The sequence below is a fragment of the Sarcophilus harrisii genome, chromosome 6 (genome assembly GCF_902635505.1).
Source record: "Sarcophilus harrisii chromosome 6, mSarHar1.11, whole genome shotgun sequence".
Classification (NCBI taxonomy): Eukaryota; Metazoa; Chordata; class Mammalia; order Dasyuromorphia; family Dasyuridae; genus Sarcophilus; species Sarcophilus harrisii.
In genome coordinates, this window is record NC_045431.1 from 3,014,834 (window position 1) to 3,038,885 (window position 24,052).

The 24,052-nt window shown below is 43.9% G+C and overlaps 1 protein-coding gene and 1 long non-coding RNA gene across 3 annotated transcripts in view; one reads left to right on the forward strand and one right to left on the reverse strand.

Moving 5' to 3' along the window:
- LOC116419841 overlaps positions 1–2,132 on the forward strand; it is a 46,773-nt gene extending 44,641 nt beyond the window's left edge. Inside the window, exon 6 of the long non-coding RNA XR_004230162.1 lies at positions 1,156–2,132. This is a non-coding gene — a long non-coding RNA (uncharacterized LOC116419841). The remainder of the gene's footprint in view (positions 1–1,155) is intronic.
- The window catches only part of CLNK (cytokine dependent hematopoietic cell linker), a 230,735-nt gene that overhangs the window by 113,012 nt on the left and 93,671 nt on the right, over positions 1–24,052 (reverse strand). The window lies entirely within an intron of this gene.

Here is a 24,052-nt window from a genome sequence, read left to right on the forward strand (position 1 = left end):
TGAACAGGGGGCTCAGGTGCCCGCTGAAGGGTGCTGGGATGCGGAGAGTGACCCTCACCGCGAAGGGAGGAAAGCACCCAGGACAGAAGGAATTGCATAACGAGGCTGTTCCCGTGGTGGATGCCCAATGAAGCTCCTGGGGTAAATGAGCCAATGGCGTCTCCCTGGAGATGCAGCGACTTAGTGGGAAGAGTAGCTCCAAGCAGGGATAATGGAAAGGACCCTTTGTCCTGAGGAACCTCAGCCTTTGCCTCAGTGATCCTGAGCCCCTTCTTCCGGCAACCGTCTGCTCTCCCTTGGCTGAATTTTAAGCCGTCCTTGTTCTACGAGCTGGTTTTAATGGGGCTTGAACACTTGGTTCAGCTGGAAAAAGTCTCAGATAAGAGTTCCTAACCCCCCCCCCCCTTTCCTCTTCAAAAAAGAATCAAGCACATACAGGTGCAGAGCCCCTGCCTCCATCCACTTAGAGGGGCTTTACACCCACTGGCTGCCTGCCCGTAGGATGGCCTTCACACTGGGGGGATTTCTCCCAATGAGAGACTCTTTAGAGTTAAGCAGCTACCCCTTAACAGTGCAACCCCTCCCTCCCCCCGGGCTCTGGGCCTCCTGGAACTGGAGAGTTTAATGGGTTCGTCTTCCTAGACCAGATGAGCTTGGGCAGCCCAGCCCAAAGGCCTGGACTGGGAGCTCCAGTGAAAAGCAGCCTGGAAAGCCCAGCTCTTCGGGCCTGGCCTGTGGGGGATGATGGTGGTGCAGCCAGAGACTAGGAGGAGGAAGGCGGGGTCTGAAATCACCAGGAGAAACATTCACATAAAGGCTCTTTATAGCGCCTTTGCTCAGTTAAGATCTCAAAGTCATCCCGTCTTTCATTTTCGGAGACAGGGGCTATCATAATTCCCATTTTCAGGGGAGGGATTCTCTGCCCATGTTTACATTTTCCTGATTGGGCAGTTTTTGTGCCCAGAGCGAGGCTTCTCCAGGCACTGGTGGCCCTGGATTCTATTCATTGAATTCAATAAATATTTCGAGAGGCTTCCTCTGTCCCCAGCATAGCACGGCCCCAGAAATAATCGAATACCAGTCTCAGCCCTGGAAGATCTGCAGCTCCGGCCAACCACAATTACCAGTAAATTAATTCCTCTTCTCTACCCCCAGCTGACCTTCCTGCCAATCAGGTGTGAGACAGCTCCCCTTGGAAAAAAACAAAAACCGAGTCTAATGGGCAACCTGCATGTTTTTGCTGCTTATCCCGGTTGTTGCTGTCAAAGGAAGGTTTTCAAGTCAGTAAAGGAGTTGATATGAAAAGCAGATTGGACAGATGGAAAGAAGGGCATTTTATTTTTATTTTTTAAAGAGATTGGGCAGGAGGCAGAGCAGCAAGTTCAAGGAGGAAAGGAAGAATACCAGAAATACAAACAAAAATGGAACCCAAAGGATATCAGTAATGAAGAACCAAGAAAGGGTTGATGTTGGTCACTGAACTGGAAAAAGGGGGGGAGGGAGGGAAAGTAAAGAAAATAAAGTAATTATTTACCGCTGCATTCGCATAGAGCTTTAATGTTTACTGGGGGAGGTAAAAGGGGAAGCCCTTATCTCGCCCAATTTGGAGTAGAAAGTGAAAGTCCTAGTAAATGACTTTCCCCCAGTTACACCTGGAGCGCGTTGTGGAGGTGGGACTTTCTATTGAGGGATACCACTTATTAACATTTTGAAGTACTTTACAAAGCCCTCATCTCTTTTAAGAGAACAAGAACTAGGCTGCTAGCCTGCCTGTCCTGACTCTCCAGGACTCACTTTCCTCAAGCATAAAATTTATACTCTGACCCCAAGTCCCGCAGTCTTTCCTCTATTGGACCTGATGAGCGGTCCCTTTCCGATCTTATAATCTAGGACAGCAAGCATTCGGGAAACAGCTCACTGAGCTGACTTCTGTTAGTCAGAGGCAACCCATGGGCTCTCGGGGTGGGTGAGGTGCCGGGGAAAGGGCTCTCTCTCCTACAGATTCCAGGACTCGCGAGCCTCCTTCTCCCATACAGTTCTTGCCTGTTTGTCTCCCACAATCTGCTACAGAAGTTCTAGATCTCCAGACATGCCTTCTCTTATTGTTCAATCATGTTTAATTCTCTGTGATCCCATTTGGGTTTTCTTGACAAAGATGCCTGAGTGATTTAGCTGTTTCTTTCTCCATCTCATTTTACAGATAAGAAACTGAGGCAAATAGGATTAAGTGACTTGCCCAGGATCACACAGATAATGTCAGAGTCCAGATTTGGGCTCAGAAAGATGAATCTCATAAATCTCATAAAATATTTCCAGAATAACATTGCATTAATTGATTTCATATGGCTTGTGTTCTCAGTATATGGGTGGAGGGTGGTGGCAATTTGGAACTCAACATTTTAAATGAAAGATATATTTAAATTTTTTTTTAAAAAGAGAAACCATTTTGGAAACTATTAAAAAAAAAGAATAATATACTGGACTTTAGGTTTCCAAAGTTGAGGAAAGGTATGATACAGTGGGCAGAGCAGTATCTGTCTTGAAGTTTCAAGACCTTGGTTGTCGTCTCAATCCTTTCAATAACTATATGTAAATCCCTTAAGTCTCTGAGCTCCAATGATCTCACTTCTAAATGGGGGTGATCATATTCAAACCTACCTCATAGGTTTTTTGTGAGGCCCAAATGAGAAGATATTAAAAAAATCTTTGTAAAGTGTTATATAAATAACACTTATTATTTTAATAATTCATATTTATATAACATATTATATACACTATTTAATATTTAATATTATATTATACATAATATATAATTAATCTAAAATATACTAATTTAATAATAATTGTAAATATTTAATAATTACTATTATTACACAAAGTTACAAATTACAAGATATTTATTGCAAAATAATATTGTTATAAATAATAACTCTGGGGTTCTAAGGGAGTTACCACTTGGAAACAGGACAGAAGCATGGAATCTGATCGAATAAAAGCAAAACTGTGACCAGTTAAAATCATAAAGGGAGACTTTAGAAAATGGTGTCAGGCTACCAGATCGCCCTCAATTTCCTCCCATTTTGGTGTTAAAAGGCTCCATCTAAAGAAAGAAGGAAACGATGCTTTCAATCATTTAAATTATTTATTACATGTAACAACTCTGTGGAGATATCCCAGGATGACTTCATGACTGGGTCAGGTACTTTGGCTCGTTAAAAATCCCTGCTTGTCTCATTGCTCTTTTGGTGGGAGCAGGGTTGGACTGTAATGCTTTTGTGTTTATGAAATGCCTGGGGCCTTTTATATGAAAGACATTTTCCACCTTCAAAATATTATTATGGTTATTAGGCAGCCGTGAGGTTAAACTGCTTCAATTTATTCCACTCACAGTTACCAAGAAAGTTCTGTCACCTCTGCTTCCTTCCTCTTCCCCCCACCCAATACACAAGAACTATGCTGAGTCAAGCAGCCTCCACAGGGTCCTTTGTGACTCAGAAGGAGAGACAGAGAGCAGAAAGCGAGAGAGACTGGCCATTTCCAATATCCTGCCCCCAAACCACCTCAAATTTCCAATGGCTTTAACAGAACTCATCAGGTCCCTCTCTGCCCTAGCCTTCCCCTTTCAGGGGGGCCTCCACCCGGCCAGTCGCCAGGTTAGGAAATCCTCTTTGATTCTTCGCCTCCTTCATTCCATACAGTCAACATCAGACCAGTCTGGTCACCCATTCCTTCCTTTCTCCTCACACAGTCGCTCCTTTTACATAGGTCCTCATCACCTGGACTGTTATAGTAAGCTTCTCATGGATCTCCCTCCCTCAGGGCTCTTCCCTTTCCAATCCATCCCCCAGAAAGTTGTCAGAATGATTTTTCTAAAGCACAAGATCTAATCTTGCCCCCCTCCCAATTCAGTAAACTCCAGAGTCTACCCAGGACCTCTTGGACAAAACAGTGACTCCTCTGCTTCGCATTTCATGTCCTCTATAACTCGCCTCCGATCTATCTTTCCAGGCTCATCAGTCCTTTGCATGGGCTCTGTTGTCCAGTCAAACCTGCTTTCTTGCTCATACTCACCCCCCACCCTTCACGTCCAGCTCCCTGCGGTGGGCCGGCTGTCCTCCATGCCTAGAACGTGCCCCCTCCTTCCCTTTTCCTTTTAGAAATCCTGATTTCTTCAGAGCTCAGCTCAAGCATCACCTCCTACCTGGAACTTTCTGCTTCGCCAATCAACAAATCACCTTGTATTTATTCTGTGTGTGCTTAATGAGCAGCTCTCCACCCAATAGAGTGTGAGTCTGGCAAAGGCAAGACTGGTCTGTTTTGTCTTTGTGTTCTCAGTGCTTAGTACACTGGCCTGGAGAATAGTAAAGGTTTAATAAAGGCACTCTGTGTGTCTCTCTCTCCTATTGCTCTTTCCCTCTTTCTTTTTCTCTCTCTCCCCCTCATTTCCTTCTCTCTCTCTCTTTCTCTTTCCCTTTCTCTCCCCCTCTCTTTGACCCGTCTCTCCTTCTCTTTCCATCCATCCCACCATCTGTCTAGCTAATAAATGGTATTTTGGTTGACTCAGCTTAAGGTCAGGAGACCTTGCCTGGTCCCTCCCAAGGTACAAGGTCAAATTCTACAGTTGTAGTCTATCCATTCTGTATTCATCTTGGATGGATCTCTATTTAGGTACATTTATATACATATATATGTATTATTTATATACATAGTATTCTACATGGAATATAAGCTCCTTCAGGGAGGGACTACTTTTTCTCTTCCTCTAAATATCGGCTCTGATGCATAGTAAGCAGCTAATAAAAAGACAAAAGACTCAGTCTTGTAGTAGTACTCTGGGCTTTTACGGAATCACTCAACTACCTCAACAGCAAAGCAGACACATAATGCTACGTAAGGTGATTTCAGAGGGGGAGGTCCTAGCTGCTGAGAGGATCAGAACAGGTCTTACAGCAAATGTGGCCCAGGGGCCGTGACTGGGAGGAAACCAGAGAGTCCAAGAGACTTTGGTGTGGAAGGAGGGAAGGCAATCCCGGCACAGGACAACAGCAAGAAAACAAGTTTGGTTCTCCATGAATTCTAGGGATAGTTTATGTGATTTCATTGCTCTGGATATGATAGACCCTTTACAGATAAGTGGAAGAGCCTTCTCTAGCCAGGGATTCCGAGTAGGGTGGGATTCTACGTGGTGCTCCCTAGAGAGAGTCCTGTCCGACTCCTAGTGACCACACGTGAGGCAATAGATATCGGCGTGGTTTGTGGTTTCTTTCTCCAACTTATTTTTACAGAGGAGGAAACTGAGGTAAACAGGCAGAATTGACGTGCTCAGGTCACACAGCTAGTAGGCATCCAGGCCACTTTGACCTCAGGGACATGAGTTTCCTGATTCCAGACCGGACGCTCTCTCACTGTGCCCACTAACGCCCGTGGAGGGGGAAATGTGGCAGACGGTTGTTTATGTGTGGGAAACTTCTGGGAGTTTTGGTGGGCTGCAAGGTCAGGATGCAGGATGCAGAGTATCTCGGCCAGTCCGAGGCTGAGGGCACGCCTCCTGTAATGAGGGAGGAAACGGTCCCATGGTGTGATGCTCCGATCTCCTCAGTACCATTGTGTTCAATGATGGAGGCGCCCACGCTCACCGATCCAGCCACATCAGCCGCTTCCTCAACAAACTCCATGGCCCCCTTATTGATTCCAAGATCAAATAAATACAAAAAGCTCTTTTGGGTGTTCAAAGCAATTCATCACCTCTTCCTGCACTGGTCCTGCCTTCTTAAGCCACGTTTCCTTCAGTGCAGTTTCACGGGCCTCCCGGCTGTTCCTGGAACAAGACTCCACCATCCCATCTCCCAGAGTTTTTTCTGTCTTCCTCCGTGCCTGGAATACTCTCCTTCTTCATCTCCGACTACAGATTTCTCTGGCTTTCTTCAAGTCACAATTAAGATCTCATCTGCTACAGAAAGTCGTTCCCAGTCCTTCTTAATCTACAGCCTGCCCTCTTTGAATTATTTCCTCTTGTTCTCTATATTGTTTGTCACCCTCATTAGGGTGGGCCCTATTTGAAGGCAGGAACTGTCTTTTGCCTTTTATACATCCCTGACAAGCAATACAGTGCCTGCACACAGTAGGTCCTTAATAAGTGTTTATGGACTGACATGTTCAAAGAGTGGAGCTCAGGGAAGACTGGAGACTATGCCAGATAATGATTGTTTATAGGAACTAGGTGTATTTAGCCTAAGAAAGAAAGGCTTGGGGATGGGCCTCTATAAGTGTCTTATTATATTATATACTCTGTATATACTCTGTAAGTGTCTGAAGGGCAACCATGTGGAAGAGGTCTTACACTTAAGCCTTAAAGGGATCAAGGAGTGGAAATTCCAAAGAGTCGGGTTTCTGTTCAATAAAGGAAACCACAAAAGCCTGTGGAACAGCTAGAGCTGTCCAGAAGGAAGTAGGGGGTTCGCCTATTTGCAGGAAGGCTGTGTCTACTGTTCAGGTGCAGGCCGAAGAGATGACCTTTGAGACCCCTTCTAACTTTGAAATGCAGCGAGGAAGACCCAGTCACCCATTTAAGGAGCCATGGAGCTTTAAACTCTCGCTTTCTAATGAATCTACCTTGGACTATACCCCCTAGCCCTCAGCACGCAGGCAAAATACAATCTCCCTCGTAGGTCTGTAAACCGGTTCTCAAGTATTTCTGGAACAGCCTGACACAATTGTGGTTTTCCAAAGGGCCAAACCTCCTCACGGTGTCACAGCTTGGAAATGATCCCATTTTTTGAAGGTAAAAGAAAATGCTTTGAAGATCATTCTGCGATTGGGTTTTTTTTAAGGATGTGGGCTAGTGAGATGACAGTTTCTAGAAAGCTCCCTCTACAGCAATTTTCCTTAAACGGACCCCATTTTACTGAGCACTGCAATTTATCGAGCACCGCATACTCAAGTGAGTACTTGACTGCCTCGAAGAAATCAGATTGATGATGTTCCTGCATTTTCCAAATGAGGAAACTCAAGTTAAGGGATCAAGGATGGGAAGAGGGACAGACTTTTTCAAGCCCCCAGAAATGGGATGCAGAACCAGATCCTTTGATAACCCAGTCCAATAATCCCTCCATCACATCAAACCATCTCCAGTCCAATAATTTTCTCCAGTTTCTTCAAAAGTATCAGTCTTGCCTCGGGTAGCTGTAAACTCTTCTAGAATAGAGACTTATCCTTCTATATCTCCCTATAACTACTATCACCCAGCACTCATAGGTCACAGGTATGGCCTGCACTCCTCTTACAACATTCTGTGAAGTCGAAATATTATTATTCCCATTTTACAGGAGAGGAAATTGAGACTAAGATGGAAAATTGTTTATCGGAGTTAAAGCAGCTAGTGAGGAGTAAGGCTCTAGAACCTGAGTGATATATTTTTTACACTGAGTTGAACCTTAGATTAGCCATTAATTCAGAAAAAATAGCTATGTTGTAATGGAAGAACACTCATATTTGCTGTTGGAAGACTTGGGTTCAAATTCTGTCTGATGTTTGTGCAAGTTTTTTTGCCTCTCTTTGAATTTTTGTTTTTTCATCTGCATAAGGGGGATAATAATATATGTCTTAATCAATGCAGCTGGGATGGCAAGGGAAGCGCTAGATTGATGCATTTTCTCAATTATCTATGATAAAGGTGCGATATTCAAGAAACAGGAAGAGCCATTTCCCAGTGGATTAGTGGTCGAAGGATTTGAACAAGCATTTCTCAAAACTTGGGAGCCATTAGTGAGCATATAAAAACTTGTCCCCAATTACTAACAATAACAGGAGTGAGAATCAAAACACCTGAGTCGTATTTTATTTCCAGGAAATCTTTAAAGGGGACAAAAGATGGAAATAGTCAGTGTTGGAAGTGTTGTGGAAGGCTGGACGCATTAACCTGCTGTGGCACTATGAACTGGCCCAATCTGGGGCCAACTGGGAAACAGTTTGGGGTTATTGTGGTCATTTTTTTCTAACTTGTCCATTCCCTTTAACCTGGAGATCTTGACACTAAGTATATGCCCCAAGGAGGCTAAGGAGAGAAAGTTTTTTTTTTTTTTTTTTTTGTTTTTTTTTTTGGTGGAGATGATGAAGTGGGTTGCCATGTCCTTCTTCAACTCATTTTTATAGATGAGGAAACTGAAGTAAACAGGGTTAAGTGACTTGCCCAGGGGCACAGTGACAAGTATCTGAGGCTAGATTTGAACTCAGGGCTGAACCTGGCACTTCATCCACTCTGCCATCTAGCTGCCTAAGAAAAAATAAGGTAAATATTCATAGTAGTACTTTTTGTTGTAGTAAAGAATCATCAATAAAGTAGATGCCCATTAATTGGAGAATCGATAAATAAAGTATGGTACATGAATGCAATGGGATTATTACTTAATCATAAGAAATAGTGAATATAAATAATATACAGAAGCACAATCACACATACTTGAACATATGTTGAGAGAAACGAGAATTGAGAAAATATTTTACATTAATGATAATATCAATATAAAGGACCACAAAATTGAAAGTGAATGCTGGCTACTTATCATCAATCAATCAATGAGTATTTATTAAGTAGCTCCCTTGCACTGACTCTGTACTTAGATGCTGGAAGATTGTCCCTTGAGAGAGAAGAGAAGAGACAAAAAAATACAGTTTCCTCTTTTCACTGCAGATGTGGGAACTATAGACATGGAACATTGAATTTACTGTCAGACCTGGTTAATATATTGATTAGCTTTTCTGAGTTGCTTTCTCCCCCCTCCTCCTCTCTCTTTTTATTCTTTGTTACAAGAGAGAGTTCTCTGGGTAGAGAAAGACAGGAAATGAATATCCTGTGAAATCCAGAAATGGGAATACAAATTAAAAATAAACTAAAAAAAGACCTTCATTTTTTCTGGGCTCTCCAGACTTCTTTTTCCACTATTAGCTGCATTCTTTCCACTGTGGAAAATCCTTTTTCTTTGTGGCTCTGATTAGTTGGGTCCTACTGGAGCCTCCATTTTAAGAAAAGGGCTTAGATCAGCCATTTTCATGTCTTCATTCTTCTCTGCATTTTTTTCTTCACCATGCTCCTTTGCAAGTACCTTTTCTCTCCTTATTTTTTTCAGCTTCCTTTTATGTCTTTCCTTATTCCAGCGTAAGCTCCTTGAGTCTCTGGGACCGTCTTTCTTTTTTGTTGCATTCCTGGCATTTGTCACAGTGCTCAGGTCGTAGTTAAGTGCTTAATAAATGTTATTGACTGTCTTGACTTTACTTCCTCAGGAGTATTTTGAAGATCAAATGAGAATAAAAATGGAGTTTTCTAGCCCATAAATACCATGTAGATTTCAATGGTCATCATTTTGACCATTGAGGTCCTTTAATATAATTTGAAAAGAAACCTGAATATGATCACTGATTGTCCTGCTTAAGCCATGTATGAAATTACTATAAAGTGTACTAACTCAGGCGTCAGAGGACATGAGTTCAAATCTTGCCATGGTCTCTGACAACCCGTGTCTTTCTTGAGGCAAGAAATTTAACCTCTTTACGCCTTACTTTCCCTTTCTGTCAAATGAAAGAGTTGAACTAGATGACCTTTGAGGTCCCTTTCAGAACTAGCCCTATGATTCTATAAATCGTTTGTGAAGCTAAAACAGAAACAGCCAGCATTAGAAAGCCAGAAGGGAGACAGATGCACCCAAAACACTGGTTGGTACGGCGATGAATTGGGCCAAATATTTGGATTACAATTTGTAAATATGAGGGAAGAGTCTACTAAATTGCTCACAGCACTTGGCCCAATGATCCTAACCTACTGAGAACATACTCCCTAAATGGTGGGGGAAGAAAATGTCCCTAGCATACCAAAAGAAATAGAACAACTTTCTTTTTCTTAGCAACAAAAAGCAGGTGCTCACTAACTGGGGCATAGCTGAACAAATGGGAGTATTGGAGAGTAAAGGAACATTATTGTACTTAGGAATTCTGAAAGACACAGCAAGATATAGAAAATAATGCAGAAGAAAACAGAAACCAAAGGATAATGTACAGAATAGCCCAATACAAATAAAAACAACACTAAAAGGCAGCTGAATTCAGATGAATTTCAATGGGCAATTTTAGTCTCAGAGAATAAAATCAAACAGATCTCTCTTTTCTGGGTAGAGAGCTGGAAGACTATAGGTGTGGAAAGCTACAACCCAGTTAGCTTTGATGGTTTTGTCACTTTGTTTTGCTGAACTATCTTTCTTTGTTAGGAGAGAATATTCATTTTTAGGTGAGAAGTTAAATTGGGAGAAGGTGTGATATAAAAAACAAAGGATATTTATAATAGATTTCTTTTCAAACTAAGGTAGCAGCAGGTTTTGAGTCAGAATCTGTCTTTTTTCTCTTTCTTTTTCTTCTGTTTTCTCTCTCTCTCTTTCTCTGTGTGTTTGTCTCTGTCTCTCTTTCTCTCTGTCTGTCTGTCTCACCCCTTTATCTGTATCTATCTTTGTCTTTCTGTCACTGTCTGTCTGTCTCTCTATCTTTCTCTCTGTCTCTGTCTCTGTCTGTCTCACCCCTTTCTCTGAATCTGTCTCTGTCTCTCTGATATTCTGTCTGTCTCTCTGTGTCTCTATTCTTTCCTTCCTCTCTTCCTTCCCTCCTATGAATTCTTCAGTGAGTGACACTCCTAAACAAGACAAGTCCTTTAACCAATGTACACCAGCAAGTCCTCAACCCAGTCTTAGACAGTTGTATGAGGTACTTGAGCCCTAAAAGTTTCACAGAGTCATGTTCTACAGGTGGCACCAAACCCAGGGCTTCCTTTCCCCCCAGGATGGCTTTTGATCTCCTATGTTACACTTCATTTTAAAAATAATCCCATTGTGGGGGTCTAAAATATAAGGATAGTTTTTAAAAATGAGGCCTGAAGTTTGTGACACATCCATTAATGTACAGCTAAATAAGGGAGCTTTCCTTTTAAACTGGAGCATTTTGGATAGTTGTATCTTTGGCGTGGCTGGGAAGGATGGAACCCTGTGAGCTTGGAAGCATCCGAATTTCAAGTAGTATAGGCTCCTTGATCTAGAGCTGGAAGGGACCCTGGAGAGCATGGGCTCCATGGAGAACCAAGACCCAGAGGCTACACCAATTGCTTAAGGTCAAGCAATAAGTATGGGAAGTGAGATTTCATCCCCGGTGCTCCCCCACAGTACTGATGTTCTTTGGCACCGTATCCCACTGAAGGGTCAATGGAAAGTAAGGAGACTGCAGAATATGAACAACAACGAAAGGCACCAGAAAAAGCCTGTGGTGAAAGTAGAAATGGCAGATGACATTGGATAGCTTCCTTGTGTTGCTGGCTAGTGGAAGGAGCAGAGGAAGTGTCTGCATGGATCTCTCTGGGAAACATCCCGGTACAATAGAAAGGATGTTCGATTTGGAATCATAGGATTGCCCAAATCCCAGCTCTGCTGCTTCTCATCTGACTTGGGGGGAGTCATTGTAGCTCTGACAGATGAGGGTTCAGTCCCTCATCTAATATGGGGGTGCTTGACGAGATGGCTTCTAAAGTCCCTTCCGGAGCTCCATCTCGGAGCCTGTGAATCGTGGAAAGGAAGAGGAGATGAGCTCTCCTGGTTAACTGGCAGTCTGCATCAATGGGGGAGGGTTCTCATGGAGGAGGTCACAGATCCAGGCACGCAGGCTTTTAAAGGTGCCCTCTGGGGGAGCTCCTTCTCACCTGCTTCTCCTTGGATTCCTGATGATGTAGCTCAGGTAACTCAGCCGACAGTCCTGAGCTCCTTGAGAGGCTCAGAAGCAGCCCAATGATGGAAATAAGATGAGCCCCAGAGCTGTTCTCAGGGGACTCTGAGTGTGGACACCTGCCTGAGGGCCTTGGATTTAGGAAGCCTCCCACAGGGCAGCTTCTTGGGCAGTGATTCAGGAGAGGAGGGAAAGATATCATAAAAGGCAGTGCTGAAAGGAGAGCGACAGCTCATGTAGGACCTTGTCATTTAGAGCTTAAAGGGTCGGGAGGGGTCATACGGGTCCAGCCCCCCTTTTTACAGGTGATACAGAGGTGGGCAATGACTTACACATGTTTCCTCCGACTGCCCCCTTTCTGTGACACCCGAGAAAGAAGTGATCCAGATATCAGAATAGGGTCACACCACTGGTGGTGCAAGTCAGACTTAGGTCTGCGGATCACTGGCCTTCTGCTTACTCATTCCAGGATGTTCAGTTTTTCACTGAACTTCCCCTGTTATGGTTACGTGAAACCTGCTGATATATTTTGGGCAAAAACTTGGCAAATCACTCTGGCTGCTACAGCCAGTCCTACAGACGCTGAGCAAGCACTGGTGGGCAGCTACCGTGTGCCAGGCACTGTGCCACATGCAGGGGCTACGATGAGAGGGAAAACCACAGCTTTTAAACAAGACAGTCATTTAAAAACAAAGCAAAACTACCCCAAATCTGTGCATTTAGTTCATGAGCTTCCAGTGCTCTTCCTACCCCATTCAATTCTGAGAATGAAGAATTCTGGCAGAGCCCAAATAAACCATTCCCTCCTGTTGTCCTCTCGCCTTCCATTATAAAATATCACAGGAACAGACAGCTCTGGCTCAGGAGGTAGTGCCTCCATTTCCCTCCTGTGCCCCCCTGTGTTTCCTTGGACACCACAAGAAGGTCACATGCTGGAAAAACATAAAGAAAGGCTTTGCACGCCCTCTGTCTGAATCACATTGATTGAAAGGGCCTCAGAACTGCCCAGAAAATGAATGGACACTAATAAAACTTGAGCTGCTCTGTTGGCCTGCAGTGCCTCCTGGACAGAACACTTTAATTGTCTCCCTTTCTAAGTTTGCCAGGCAGAAAGGCGGGGAGCTGGAAGCCATGTCTGCCCCCTGGAAGGGATATTGCCTCTGTCCCCGACAAGAAGAGAAGGAAATAAGAAATGAAAAAAGCACATATGAAAGATCAGAATCACTGCGAGCCTGAAATTGTTCAGAATGTTTCCTCGGCTGTCAATAAGATTATGATGACTGAATTTTTCCATGACTTGGCTGGAAAGTTGGGGGTGAATAATTCCATCCATCCATCCATCCATCCATCCATCATCTTTCTTTCTTTCTTGATCTTTTTTCCCTTTCTTTTTATCTTCTCTTTCCCCTTTTCTTCCATCTTTCCTTTAGCAAGAACAGAAATTATAAATATCCTCTTCTTCCCCCCAAACCTAAGGACACAATGCTCCATCTAATGCCTTGGTTCCCTAGAGAGAGTAAGCTCAGACTATTTAGTTTCTACCCAGCCTCCACTGTCCCAAGTTCATTTTCAAATGTGGCACTGTCCATGGATGGGCGATTCACGTCTGCTCCTGCTGCTTCCGGGCCAGGCAGCTCACTGAGGATGTCACACAATCACCATCTCATACCCTCTTTCTTCCTCTTATCTCTAAAGATCTTGTAAATACCAATTTAGGGTCTATCAAGGAGGCAAATATTGGTGGTTAGTACCTGTGAGGTTTCAGATATTAATATCAGCCATGGGGATACAAAGGCAAAAGAGAAAGTCCCCTCCTCTGCAAAGCAGCTCCCCCTGGAAAAGGGGAAAGCCCAGTAGATCTGTGGGTGTATGCAAGGTGCATACAAAGTAGATGCAAGCTAACCTGGGAGGAGAAACTTAGAAGAGAGAGAATCACATCCCATGGAGGGAGCAGAGCGACCTATGGTTAATTAAATGCTTGTACATTGAGTGTTTTGAGAATCCTAAATTTTTGGAGCTGAGTGGGCCTTCCAGAACATCTAGCTTACTTCTCCCATTTATGTTTGAAGAAGTTGAGGGTGAAAGGATTTCACTAATAAGCACTGGGAAGAGATCAGTAACTCAGGTCACTGATTCCTCTACTACTTGCCATTGAGCATGGTTATAGTGCAGCCTCCAAAGAGGCTGCATTGAAGGCACAAATTAATTATGTCCTCTAATTATACCTTTCCTTCCACAAGAATGAGAGATCCTAGGGTCAAGAAATAAGGACTCTGGGGCCAGCTAAGTTGTACAATGGATAGAACTTCCTCCTGTAGTTAGGAAGACTTGTATTCAAATGTGGTTCAGAGACTTGACATTTACTAGCTGTGTGACCCTGGGCAAGTCACTTTGGAAGTAAAAAGAGGAGAGGGAAGAGAAGAGAAAAGGAGAGGAAAGAAGAGAGGAAAGAGAAAAGAAGAGAAGAGAGAGAATAGAAGAGAAGAAAGAGGGAAGAGAAGAAAGGAAAGAGAAGAGAAAAATAGGAGAAAGAAGATAAAAGAGAAGAAGAGAGAAAGAAGAGAAGAAAGAGAGAAGAGAAAGAAAAATAGAAGAGTGAGAAGAGGAAAGAGAAGAGGAGGGAGAAGAGAAAAGAAAAGAGAGAAGAGAAAAAGAAAAGAGAAAAGAGAAAGAAGAGTAGAGGTGGGGAAGGAGGAGAGGGAAGAAGGGATGAAGGAAGAGAGAGAGAGAAAGTGAGAGAGAGAGAGAAAGTGAGAGAGTGAGTAAGAGAGAGAGAGAGAAAGAGAGAGAGAGTAAGAGAGAGAGAGAGAAAATGAGAGAGAGAGAGTGAGAGAGAGAAAGAGGGAAAGGAGAAAGGGAGAATTATCTCATTTCTCTTTAGTTACTTCTTTGTTAGTAGTTAGAAGGAGAATAGGGGTTGAGAGGAAGAAAACTATTAAGCACCTGATATGTGCAGACTGTGCTTAGTCTTTACAAATATTGTCTTGTTTGATCCTCATAACAACTTTGGGAGGTAGGTGCTATTATTGCCCCTATTTGACAGTGGAGAAAACTGAGGCAGATGGCGGTTGGGTGATTTGGCCAGGATCCCACAGTACCTGAAGAAGGGATTTGAGCTGGGGCTTCCTGAGGCCGGGCCCAGCCCTTTATCCACTGTGTCATCCAGTTGGCACTTGGCCTGAGCTTAGAAGGAGAATGGCCAGCTGGCCCGTCTTATTCCATGGACTTTTTATTTTCCAAATGTTTCCTCCCACAACCGTGGGCAGTGGGGCGGATAGGACAAATATTATGAACTTCCTTTTGGAACTAATACAGAGAACTGGAAAAAGTCTTTGTGCAAGGCCAGTGCACAAAACTGGGGCTGAAACCAAGCCTGTGTTCTCGCACCTACACCATGATGAAGATCCTTTGGGTAAATGCAGCGTTGCAACGAAAATCCCACCATTTTAGGGTTTTCATGTGGTATGTGGCTAATTAGTATGGGAATACAGATCTATCCTTCCAAGACAGCCCTTATTTGCAACGATTTCATGTTTACACGGAATTAATAAAAAATGGTCAGGACATGCTTGGCAGTAGGAAATGAATGAACTCTGTCTGACTGAAAGAACCTTTACCACCCACCACCATGACCACCATGACCACCAGCAGCAGCAGCAGCACCCACTGTATTCTCTTGGAGAGCAGGACTCCGTGTATTACTCACTTTTTCTCTCTCTGTGCTCTGTACATATGGGTATTTAATAAATATTTCTGGAATTGAATGGGATTTTCCCCAAGTGCTTTGCTTCTTTAAGTATCCTTGTCTGTTTCCTGGGTGATTGCAATTTATGAAATGCATTTCTCTGCTCTTCAGAGAAGGGGATGATGTTTTCTTTGTCCTTTCTTCAGCTACTTGCAGCAAAAAAGCCATGAAAATAGCTGGCTTAGTTAATGAGGAAAAGGTCAGAACCAATAACTTGATCACCCTTAGACCATCTGAAGAAAATAAGAATCTTTACATATACCTCCTTCCTTAAGAGGCAGGATTGCACTGGGGAAGGAGTTACAAGTCCTGGGCTAATCAATTGGGATTCCTTCCCCAGGGCCTCAGTTTTTAGTCTATAAAATGAGGGGGTTTTACTAGATGGTTTCTGGGGGGCCCTCAAGCTTCGGTAGCCTGTTTTCAGGTCTCTTTGTGTCACAGTATTCCATGTTCTAAGGTCATTTCTGGCTCTAACAATCTCTGACTTTTTGGCTCTTTGTTTTATTCCTTGAAAACAAAACAAAAAAGTACATTGTATGTTAAATGGACTTGCATATTTATAAAATATTAAATGAAGACAGCAAATATTGATTGCCTTGCTACTTTTCTGCCCAGTGGTGGGGAGACTCTAGAGGGGAGAGCAATGGCAACAACAAGGAAAATCTGGACTGAGGAGATCTGAGTTTAAATCTCATCTCTGCCATTTACTACTTGTGTGATCTTGGGTAATAATAAATAACAATAACAAATCTCATAAAATAATAAAGAATAACTCCCTCATAATAAATACAAATAAATAAATAATAAAAATAAATTTTAAAAGGTTTGCACATACTTTTACATTTGTTGTGTCATTTGATAACTTAACAAATCACTGGCAAATCCAAAACTGGGGTTCAATGAGAAGGGACCTGTCCAAGGTGCTTAATGAAAATGTCATCGAAATGTCCAAGACCCCATGCAGGTTGTTTGTTCTTTATTCTCAAAGAGGACCATGACATTAGGGAAGTGAGGCCTTGAACTGGATTTAAGTGAGGGAGGACTCTGCAAAGTCACCTGCCTCTCTCCCTTCCAAAGCCATTTGGGTCCAATGGCAACGTACAGATCAGGGCAGCTGGAGGTGATCTGCAATGCAGTGGGACCTTTGTAAGTGAGGTCTTTAATGGGTCTGTTTTCACTGGGGCAATGCTTAATCAGTGCTGAGAGGGTGGGAGAGACACTGTACTCAGAGATTCAAAAACAGGTACTAAGAAATGGCTTGTCTGCAACTGTCAGCTGAAAGCCAGAAAAAATTATGCATGTCGTTGCATGTGTGTGTATATGTATACTTGAACAGTGGATATGTATACAGTAGGCACATACATATATGTATTATGCATGGACACATGTATGCATAGACACATAGGCATGTGTAAGAACATACAAGCACATGCATGTATATGTAGATATGTGAATGTGTGTATATGTAATGTTCATGTGTATAGGCCTTTTGGAAAAAAGTATAGTTTTCAAGAAATTAAAGCAGATTTAGGGGAAGTCATTCTTGCCCGTAGCAGAGCTGGAGAGCATCCTCCAACATTTGTTATCCAGGGAATGAAATGTGGGTAATTAACAGCTATGTTTCTCCCGTTTGCCCATCGTTTGCTAAGAACATCCGCAGGGTCATGTCTTCTGCAGGCTTGATTTGAGGGGGGGAAGACTGAGGCGAGCTTCGATATCTATGAGTGTATTCTGCGGCAGAGAGCTGCGGAGTCCGCTTGAGATGGGTATTTTTATCACTAGTTACCATTAAGTCCTTTCCAGTTGCCTCCTGATTCTCAGAACCACCTCAGAAGTCCTAGCTTTTGAAATCCAATGAGGAGTTTTGCAAACCTTCTCATTTCTCTCTTCATTAGCTTTTGGCTTTCTACTCATGTGATTATTTTTGGAGGCGCCAGGGAGCTTATTCGACTTCTTTTCCTTGGCATTTTTAGGTAAGATCTGCTTAAAGTCAGAGCCAGCTTCAAAATGTAGAACGTTAGAGCTGGAGAGGACCTTGGAACACAGAACATCGGCACTGAGGGGAGACATGGTGGTCATCTCAGAGCCTTCATTTTATGGCTAAGAAAGGTGGCCTCAGACAGAGGTAGAGACTTGTATAAGGTCTCCTACCAGGCCAGTGGCTATTTTATGGGTCAGTTTACTCTGTTTATTAAGCTAAAGTTCATTCATTTATTCCAATAGCGAATACATTATTATCAGAATTAATTTTCTATTTTCAAGTGAGAGCACCCTCATCTTTCTAGGCACCCAGGTTTGAAACTTTAAAGCAGTCCCGGAATATTCCCCCCCCCCCCCCAATCCTATCAACTTTCAGTTCATATGGATTCTACCTCCACAACTTCTCTTAGATCCATTCCTTCCCCTCCCTTACTGGCCAAGACTCCAAGTCAGGTTTTCATTATCTTTTATATGTAATATCTAAATGATCTCCTAATTATCCCCTTGGATTATAACATCTACTTTAGCCAGTTTATTCAGAGATATTGAATTTGTAGCCCACAATGCAGTCACAATTGGATTAAAACCTGACTGGGAAATGTTTAACAAAACAAGTAAAATAATATATTTTCTTATTTTAATTATTATATTTGTATATCATATATAATTATTATAAAACAATAATATTAATAAAAATAGTACAGCATAGATAATGTTAATTTGTGGTTTTCTAAGTTAATATGCAGCCCATCGGGATCTCTTCTATTTGAATTTGAAATCACTAATTTATATAACTATCAAAATAGCATCATTAAAATATAGATCTGACCAGGTTAACCCCCCCCCAAAAAAAAAAAAAAAACTATTACCTATACGGTTTTGAAAAATAATCTCCTTTGTTTGCCCTTTAAAGCCCCTTACAATCTTTCTTCATTTTTCTAGATTTTCAATTCTGTCATCGTTTTACTTTGTCTTATACTTATTTTAACACTTGTCATATTAGCCCTTTTTAGGTGATAAGTTCCTGAACGATGGGGACCGTGGTGTTTTTTACATTCAAATCCCTGGATCTTTGCATATGACAGTTGTTTAACAAATGTTTGTAGAATTTAATTGAGTCGCTTTGCATTAAGGGATTGTCCCCTGTCATGAACTAGCGAATCAACCTTTTTCCTGCTCTCGGTTACAGTGTGGGGGTGATAATGATGATGGTGAGGGTGCTTTCAATGAGATAAGAGCTAATTCTCAGTCTAGAGAAGCTTTCAGTCTAATGGGGAGACAAAAACAAAGGCAGAATACCCCAGACATAAGAAAAAGCGTCACAATTGGGAGGGGAGAGTGGCCGTGATCCAGATGAAAATTATAGTTACATTTACATCAAGATTTCTTTCACGATACCCGTAAGAAGCAGAGAGTACCGATGCTACTATCCATACTTACTTTTTTAGACCTGAGAGAGATGTGAAGGGGGACAGTGTGGCTGAGTTGGAAGAGCAATAGCTCTGGAGGTAGAGGACCTGAGTTCCAGTTTCTTTATCTGTGAGCTGGGTGACCTCTGAGGCTCTTTTTGGCTCTGGGTCTATGATTCAGGACAAGTCAAGATACTGGTATGAAGTCAGGTGGTTTAGTGAGTCACAAAGCCACACTCGGGCCCCCATTTTCTGGTTTGAAGTTCAGTCCTTTCGCAACCCAGAAAGACAGGAGGCCCTGCTGAGAGGGACAAGCTTGACCACCGGCGCCATTTTGGAGGGGCCCTGGTCTGGCACATCTATGTCACAGACAGAATTAAGGCATTTTTTGGGACATCCAGGCCCCTCTGTTGGAAATGAAAGCCCAGGACTTTTATTTTTGCTCTCATTTCCAGAGTTCCCTTTGCTTGAGAAGGCAGCAGATTATGTAGATTGATTATATAACTTTGGACAAGTCACCTGCCATCTCTGATGTGCCGTTGCCTTTTCTGTAAAAGAACATGATGGAAATCACAAGCAAGGGTTGGGCAGATGAGATAGATAAGCAGAAGGTCAGTGACCCGGTGGATAAAACTTAGTGTTAGGAACACCAGAATTCAGATCCTGCTTTAGACACTTACTGGATGGGTGATCCTAGGCAAATCACTTACGCTTTTTCAGCCTCAGTTTCCCCAGCTATCAATGGGGGAGGTTCAAATGAGACAAACATGGAAAGCTCTTTGTAACTCTTCAAGTCCCATCTAAAGGCTAACTGCTGTGATTAATATAATTATTTATTCTAAACGAATGCAGCGCTTAAAGCGGTCCGTGAACATGAGAAATTATTCTTGGGACTAGATCACATTTGCTCCTCCCTCCTGCGCTTTGATGAGTTCTGTCCCCCCTGAAGATCTGCCCTTGTTCAGAAGAAAAGACATAAACATCAACCTGAGATCTCTTTACAGCTGGATGAAGTAAGAAAAAAACCAAAGCAAACTAAACACACAGATGCTTCTTCCTTGCAGGGCCCTCACAAGGGAGCCGGCTTTCAGCACTTCAAAGGCAGACCTGGGCCACAGCGGAGACCTGGGCTCTCGCCACAGAGGGGCCCGTTTCCACAGATGCTTGAGGCTCAGGGGCGCCCCGGACTGTCAGTCTGTAAGGATGTTTTTCTTTTTCATGTTAAATCATAACGACTCAAAATCAGTATTTTATGGCTCAGGAAGCCCCAGCTACAGGAAAATCGGTGTTCCTGCTCGAGACTGTCTAATTTATTTTGGGGCAGAGGAGAGCTCATTTCACGGCCTCTTGAGTGTGTCATGGTGGGAAAGGAAATGCTCTCTTCAGCCTGTGTCCACCCCAGAAGTCTCACTGCATGAGAAGACAGTGGTCGTCATGAGATTTAAAACTGGGATGTATCTTGGAGATCAGCCAGTGCAAACTTCTGTGTTCTACAGAGAAGGATGGAGGCCCTGAAGGGCAGTTAGAAAACAGAGACTGCATTTGGCTCCTCCTATTTTTGTCAAAGAAACTGGAAGTGTTCAAATTTTGGCTCTGCCACTCACTAATTGTGCGATCTGAGACAGGCCTTGGTCACCTTGGATCCCCTCCCTCCTAAGGTGTCTCTGGCTCAAGCGTTGCATGGCAGGTGATAGAGACTGGGACTGTGATTTCATTGGCCAAGTGACTCCCAGAGGAAGACTAGAATGAGCAATCCTCTGCGACCAGGGCAGACCCGCCATCTTCCCTACAATGTGTTCTCTTAGTCCAAGAGGTAGAGGGACTAGTCCATGGCCTACAGTTGGGTCAGAGACAGGACTTGAAGCCATGACTTCCTCGCCTCAGTCTCAGCTCTCTGTTCCTGACGTCACAGTTTCCCAATTTCAGGCGACTGCCCGACACATCCTCTCCACTCCCTTTAGCCTCTTCTGGGTATTTCTGCACATACAATCTCTCTCTGGACAGCCTCGGGGTGACAGCACAAGTTAAGCAGGATAGGAAGAGCAGAGGTCAGAAGCGGCCTTCCAGAAATGGCAGAAGGGAAGAGATGCTTGGGGTTCTCTGGGAATGACTCGTGTCATGAGGTGCTGTGAGGTCTGTGAGGCGTTTTCTCCCTAACAGAAATGAGGGTCACAGTGCAACTGTGTGGTCATTCCCATTGAATGGATGAAGAAACCGGGCCAACGTTCCCGGAGAGGTCCCAGACATTTTTACTTTCTGCACAGCTCCTGACTCCCGCTCCTGCTGATCCTCAGGGTCCATCTACGCCTTCCTCCCTTTCTGGCTTCCCTTTATGCTCTCTTTTTCCTCATCCTAGAGAAAGCTCCTTGAGGGCAGGGCCCGTATATTAACTTTGCATCTGCTGCTCTGCCGGGTTCCAACTCCAAGGACAAGATGCCCTTCCCAGGCCGAGCTCATCACGGCCAAACTCACCACCATGTTGCTAAACCAAGCTAAACCACTTGTGAAATCTACTCTCCCCTCTCTCTGACGGGTGGGCCCGAGGGCAGAGGGCCAAAGTCTTCCCGGGGCCTTCCTTTACCCAGGGCACAGGCCGGACTCTCGGACCGCTTCGCCTTTATCCGCTGCCCTGCCTGATTTTAATTTAGTGGAAGCAGATGTTCCCAGACAGGACTCTTAACTACTTCTTGCCTTTTTACCTCCTTTTGGGCATCGTCTCCTGCTTTAGAGGATAAGCTCATCGAGGGCAAGGCCTGTCTTTCTTTTTATTCATCGTACTGGGTCTGCTGGCCAGATTTCTTTCTGAAGGGCCAGGTCTAAATCCAAACCCAGTCCGATTCTCTTCGGCCACCAAAAGGTCCTCGGCCAAGCCCCATTTGATCATGCTGGCTGCTGGTTGACTCAGACTGAATGTAAATAGCATCATTTCCGCTCTGGCCAGTAACCCTGGGGTCTTGCCCTCTCCATTTATTTATTTACTTCTTTAGATTATTTTTTGGACTGGGTGAAAGAGGAGATTCTTTGTCTCAGTTGCTACCCGGCCTTAAGCACTGAATGGGTGCAAATTCAGTCAAACTGAGTCCTGTTGAAGACCTTAACTTAAAAAGGCCATGGTTTCCCATTGTGTCAGGGGGCATCTCTATTGAACCTGGATGGCTCTGGAGGGGAAAGTAAGGCAGGTGACCTTGGCCAGCCCTCACTCACTTAAATCCATTTCACTTGTGTCTCATGGTCTCACCTCCCCACGTTATGGACAAAGAAGTCTCTTTAGTCTTATCTTCTACCTGCTTCATTTTCATTTCTGAACTTTGACCCAACATGAGTCATTTTTTATCACAACCAAGAAATGCAAAGATCAGTCTGTTCTTCAGTTATTTCCATCCTGCCCTACTCCCTGGGACCCATTTGGGATTTTCTTGGCAGAGATAGCAGAGTGATTTGTCATTTCCTCTTCCGGCTCATTTTACAGATGAGGAAACTGAGGCAGACATAGTGAAGTGACTTGTCCAGAGTCACACAATCTAGTCAGTATCTGTGGTCAGATTTGAATTCGTGAACACGAATCTTCCTGATTCTCAGCCCAGGGTTGTCCACTGTGAAACCTAACTGCTCCTGATGTCAGCTTGGGCTGCCTCAATGAAAACAGAGCCAAGAGGGGGATTGTGAAGACCTCGTATTTTAAAATCAGCTGGAGTCAGTAATTCAGGTTAGGGGAAAATCGTCAGTCTTTATTCTCAGTGAAGAAGGATCGGAGGTGGAAGGGAATGGGCAATAGCAATGTGTGTAGCTGAGTCAAGAAGCTAGCTAGATCAGCAGCCACACGACCAGCAGCTGCTAGCATGGAACCCAGGCCAATCTCTCCCAGCTTCTCTTCCTGTCTCTCTCTGCCTCCACCCACCAAAATCGTCATTTCCTATACAACACATCAGGACTTGCACGGAGAGTGGGCAGGACCATTCTTTATCCAATCATGTATATTAATAGAGTATAGTCCAATTACTATTTAGCCTCACGTGCTTGGGACCTCAGTGCATCAACTCAAGCCTCAGCCCATTACAGGGTATAGTCCAGTTGCATCCTGCCCCGTCCAGACACATCTGGAGTTCTGGTCAGCTTTGGTGCCCATCATTTAGGAGGAACTTTGAAAATTGAAACGTGGATGAGGAAGGGTGGCCCGGACAGTGAAACCTCCAGAACATGTCAGGTTGGGGGGACTGAAGATGCTGAACCTAGAGAAGCCCGCCTTAGCCAAAGTGGAGTCTGGCTGCTGCCTTCAAAGGGTTGGGGGTCAGGCGAGTGGGGAAAGGAGCACAGTTGTTCTGTTTCACCTGGGCTAGAAGAGCGAGCGTGAGCCATTTGCTCCAGAGAGGCAGATTGCTTCTCAATAAGGAAAAACTAAGGAAAATTGTGCAAAACCGGAATAGACGGTGCCTTGAGACTGAGCTTCCCTATCACTGGCTGTATTCCTACAGAACACCCCTGACTGGGAACAGTGCAAGTGGGATGAGTGCATGAGCTAAAAGGCTGGACCAGATGACTCAGATCTATCCCTTCCAAGCTGCAGGGCTCTCTCTGTGTGTATATGTAGATATAGCTATGTGTATATGGCTATGTCTTTAGATGTGTACATGTGGGTATGTGGGCATGTTCCCTCCCAAACTGCTTTCTGCTCCCATGAAATCGCCCTGGCTGATGTTTCCTGAACGAGTGACTGCTCCCCAAAGGGAAAGTCCTTGCCGGCTACAATGCTTTCGTAGCCTCCTTTTATACCCCGCATTCTTGCCCTCACTGAGCCTAGCTTAGCACTTGTTATGCAATGGTGTCATAGAACCTCAGGGGGCAATGATAGCATAGAACCTCAGTGGGCGATGGTATCTATCATAGAACCTCAGGGGGCAATGCCATCTAACCTCGGTGCTGGAAGTCATTTAACTTCTAAGACTGTAAGATGAACTCAATGCTCTGCCTGAGGAGCCTACAGCTCTGGTGTCGGCTTAAGTATCTTTTCCCTTTCAAAGCAACCCCTTCTACTACCGGGCAGTTCTCATTGGTAGGAAATTTCTTGTTACATCGAGTTAGAACCTGGCTCATTGGCACTTCTGTCCACTGACCCCAATTCTCTTTGTAGCTACATGGTGAATCTGATCGCTAAGGGTGGAAGGGGACAGTT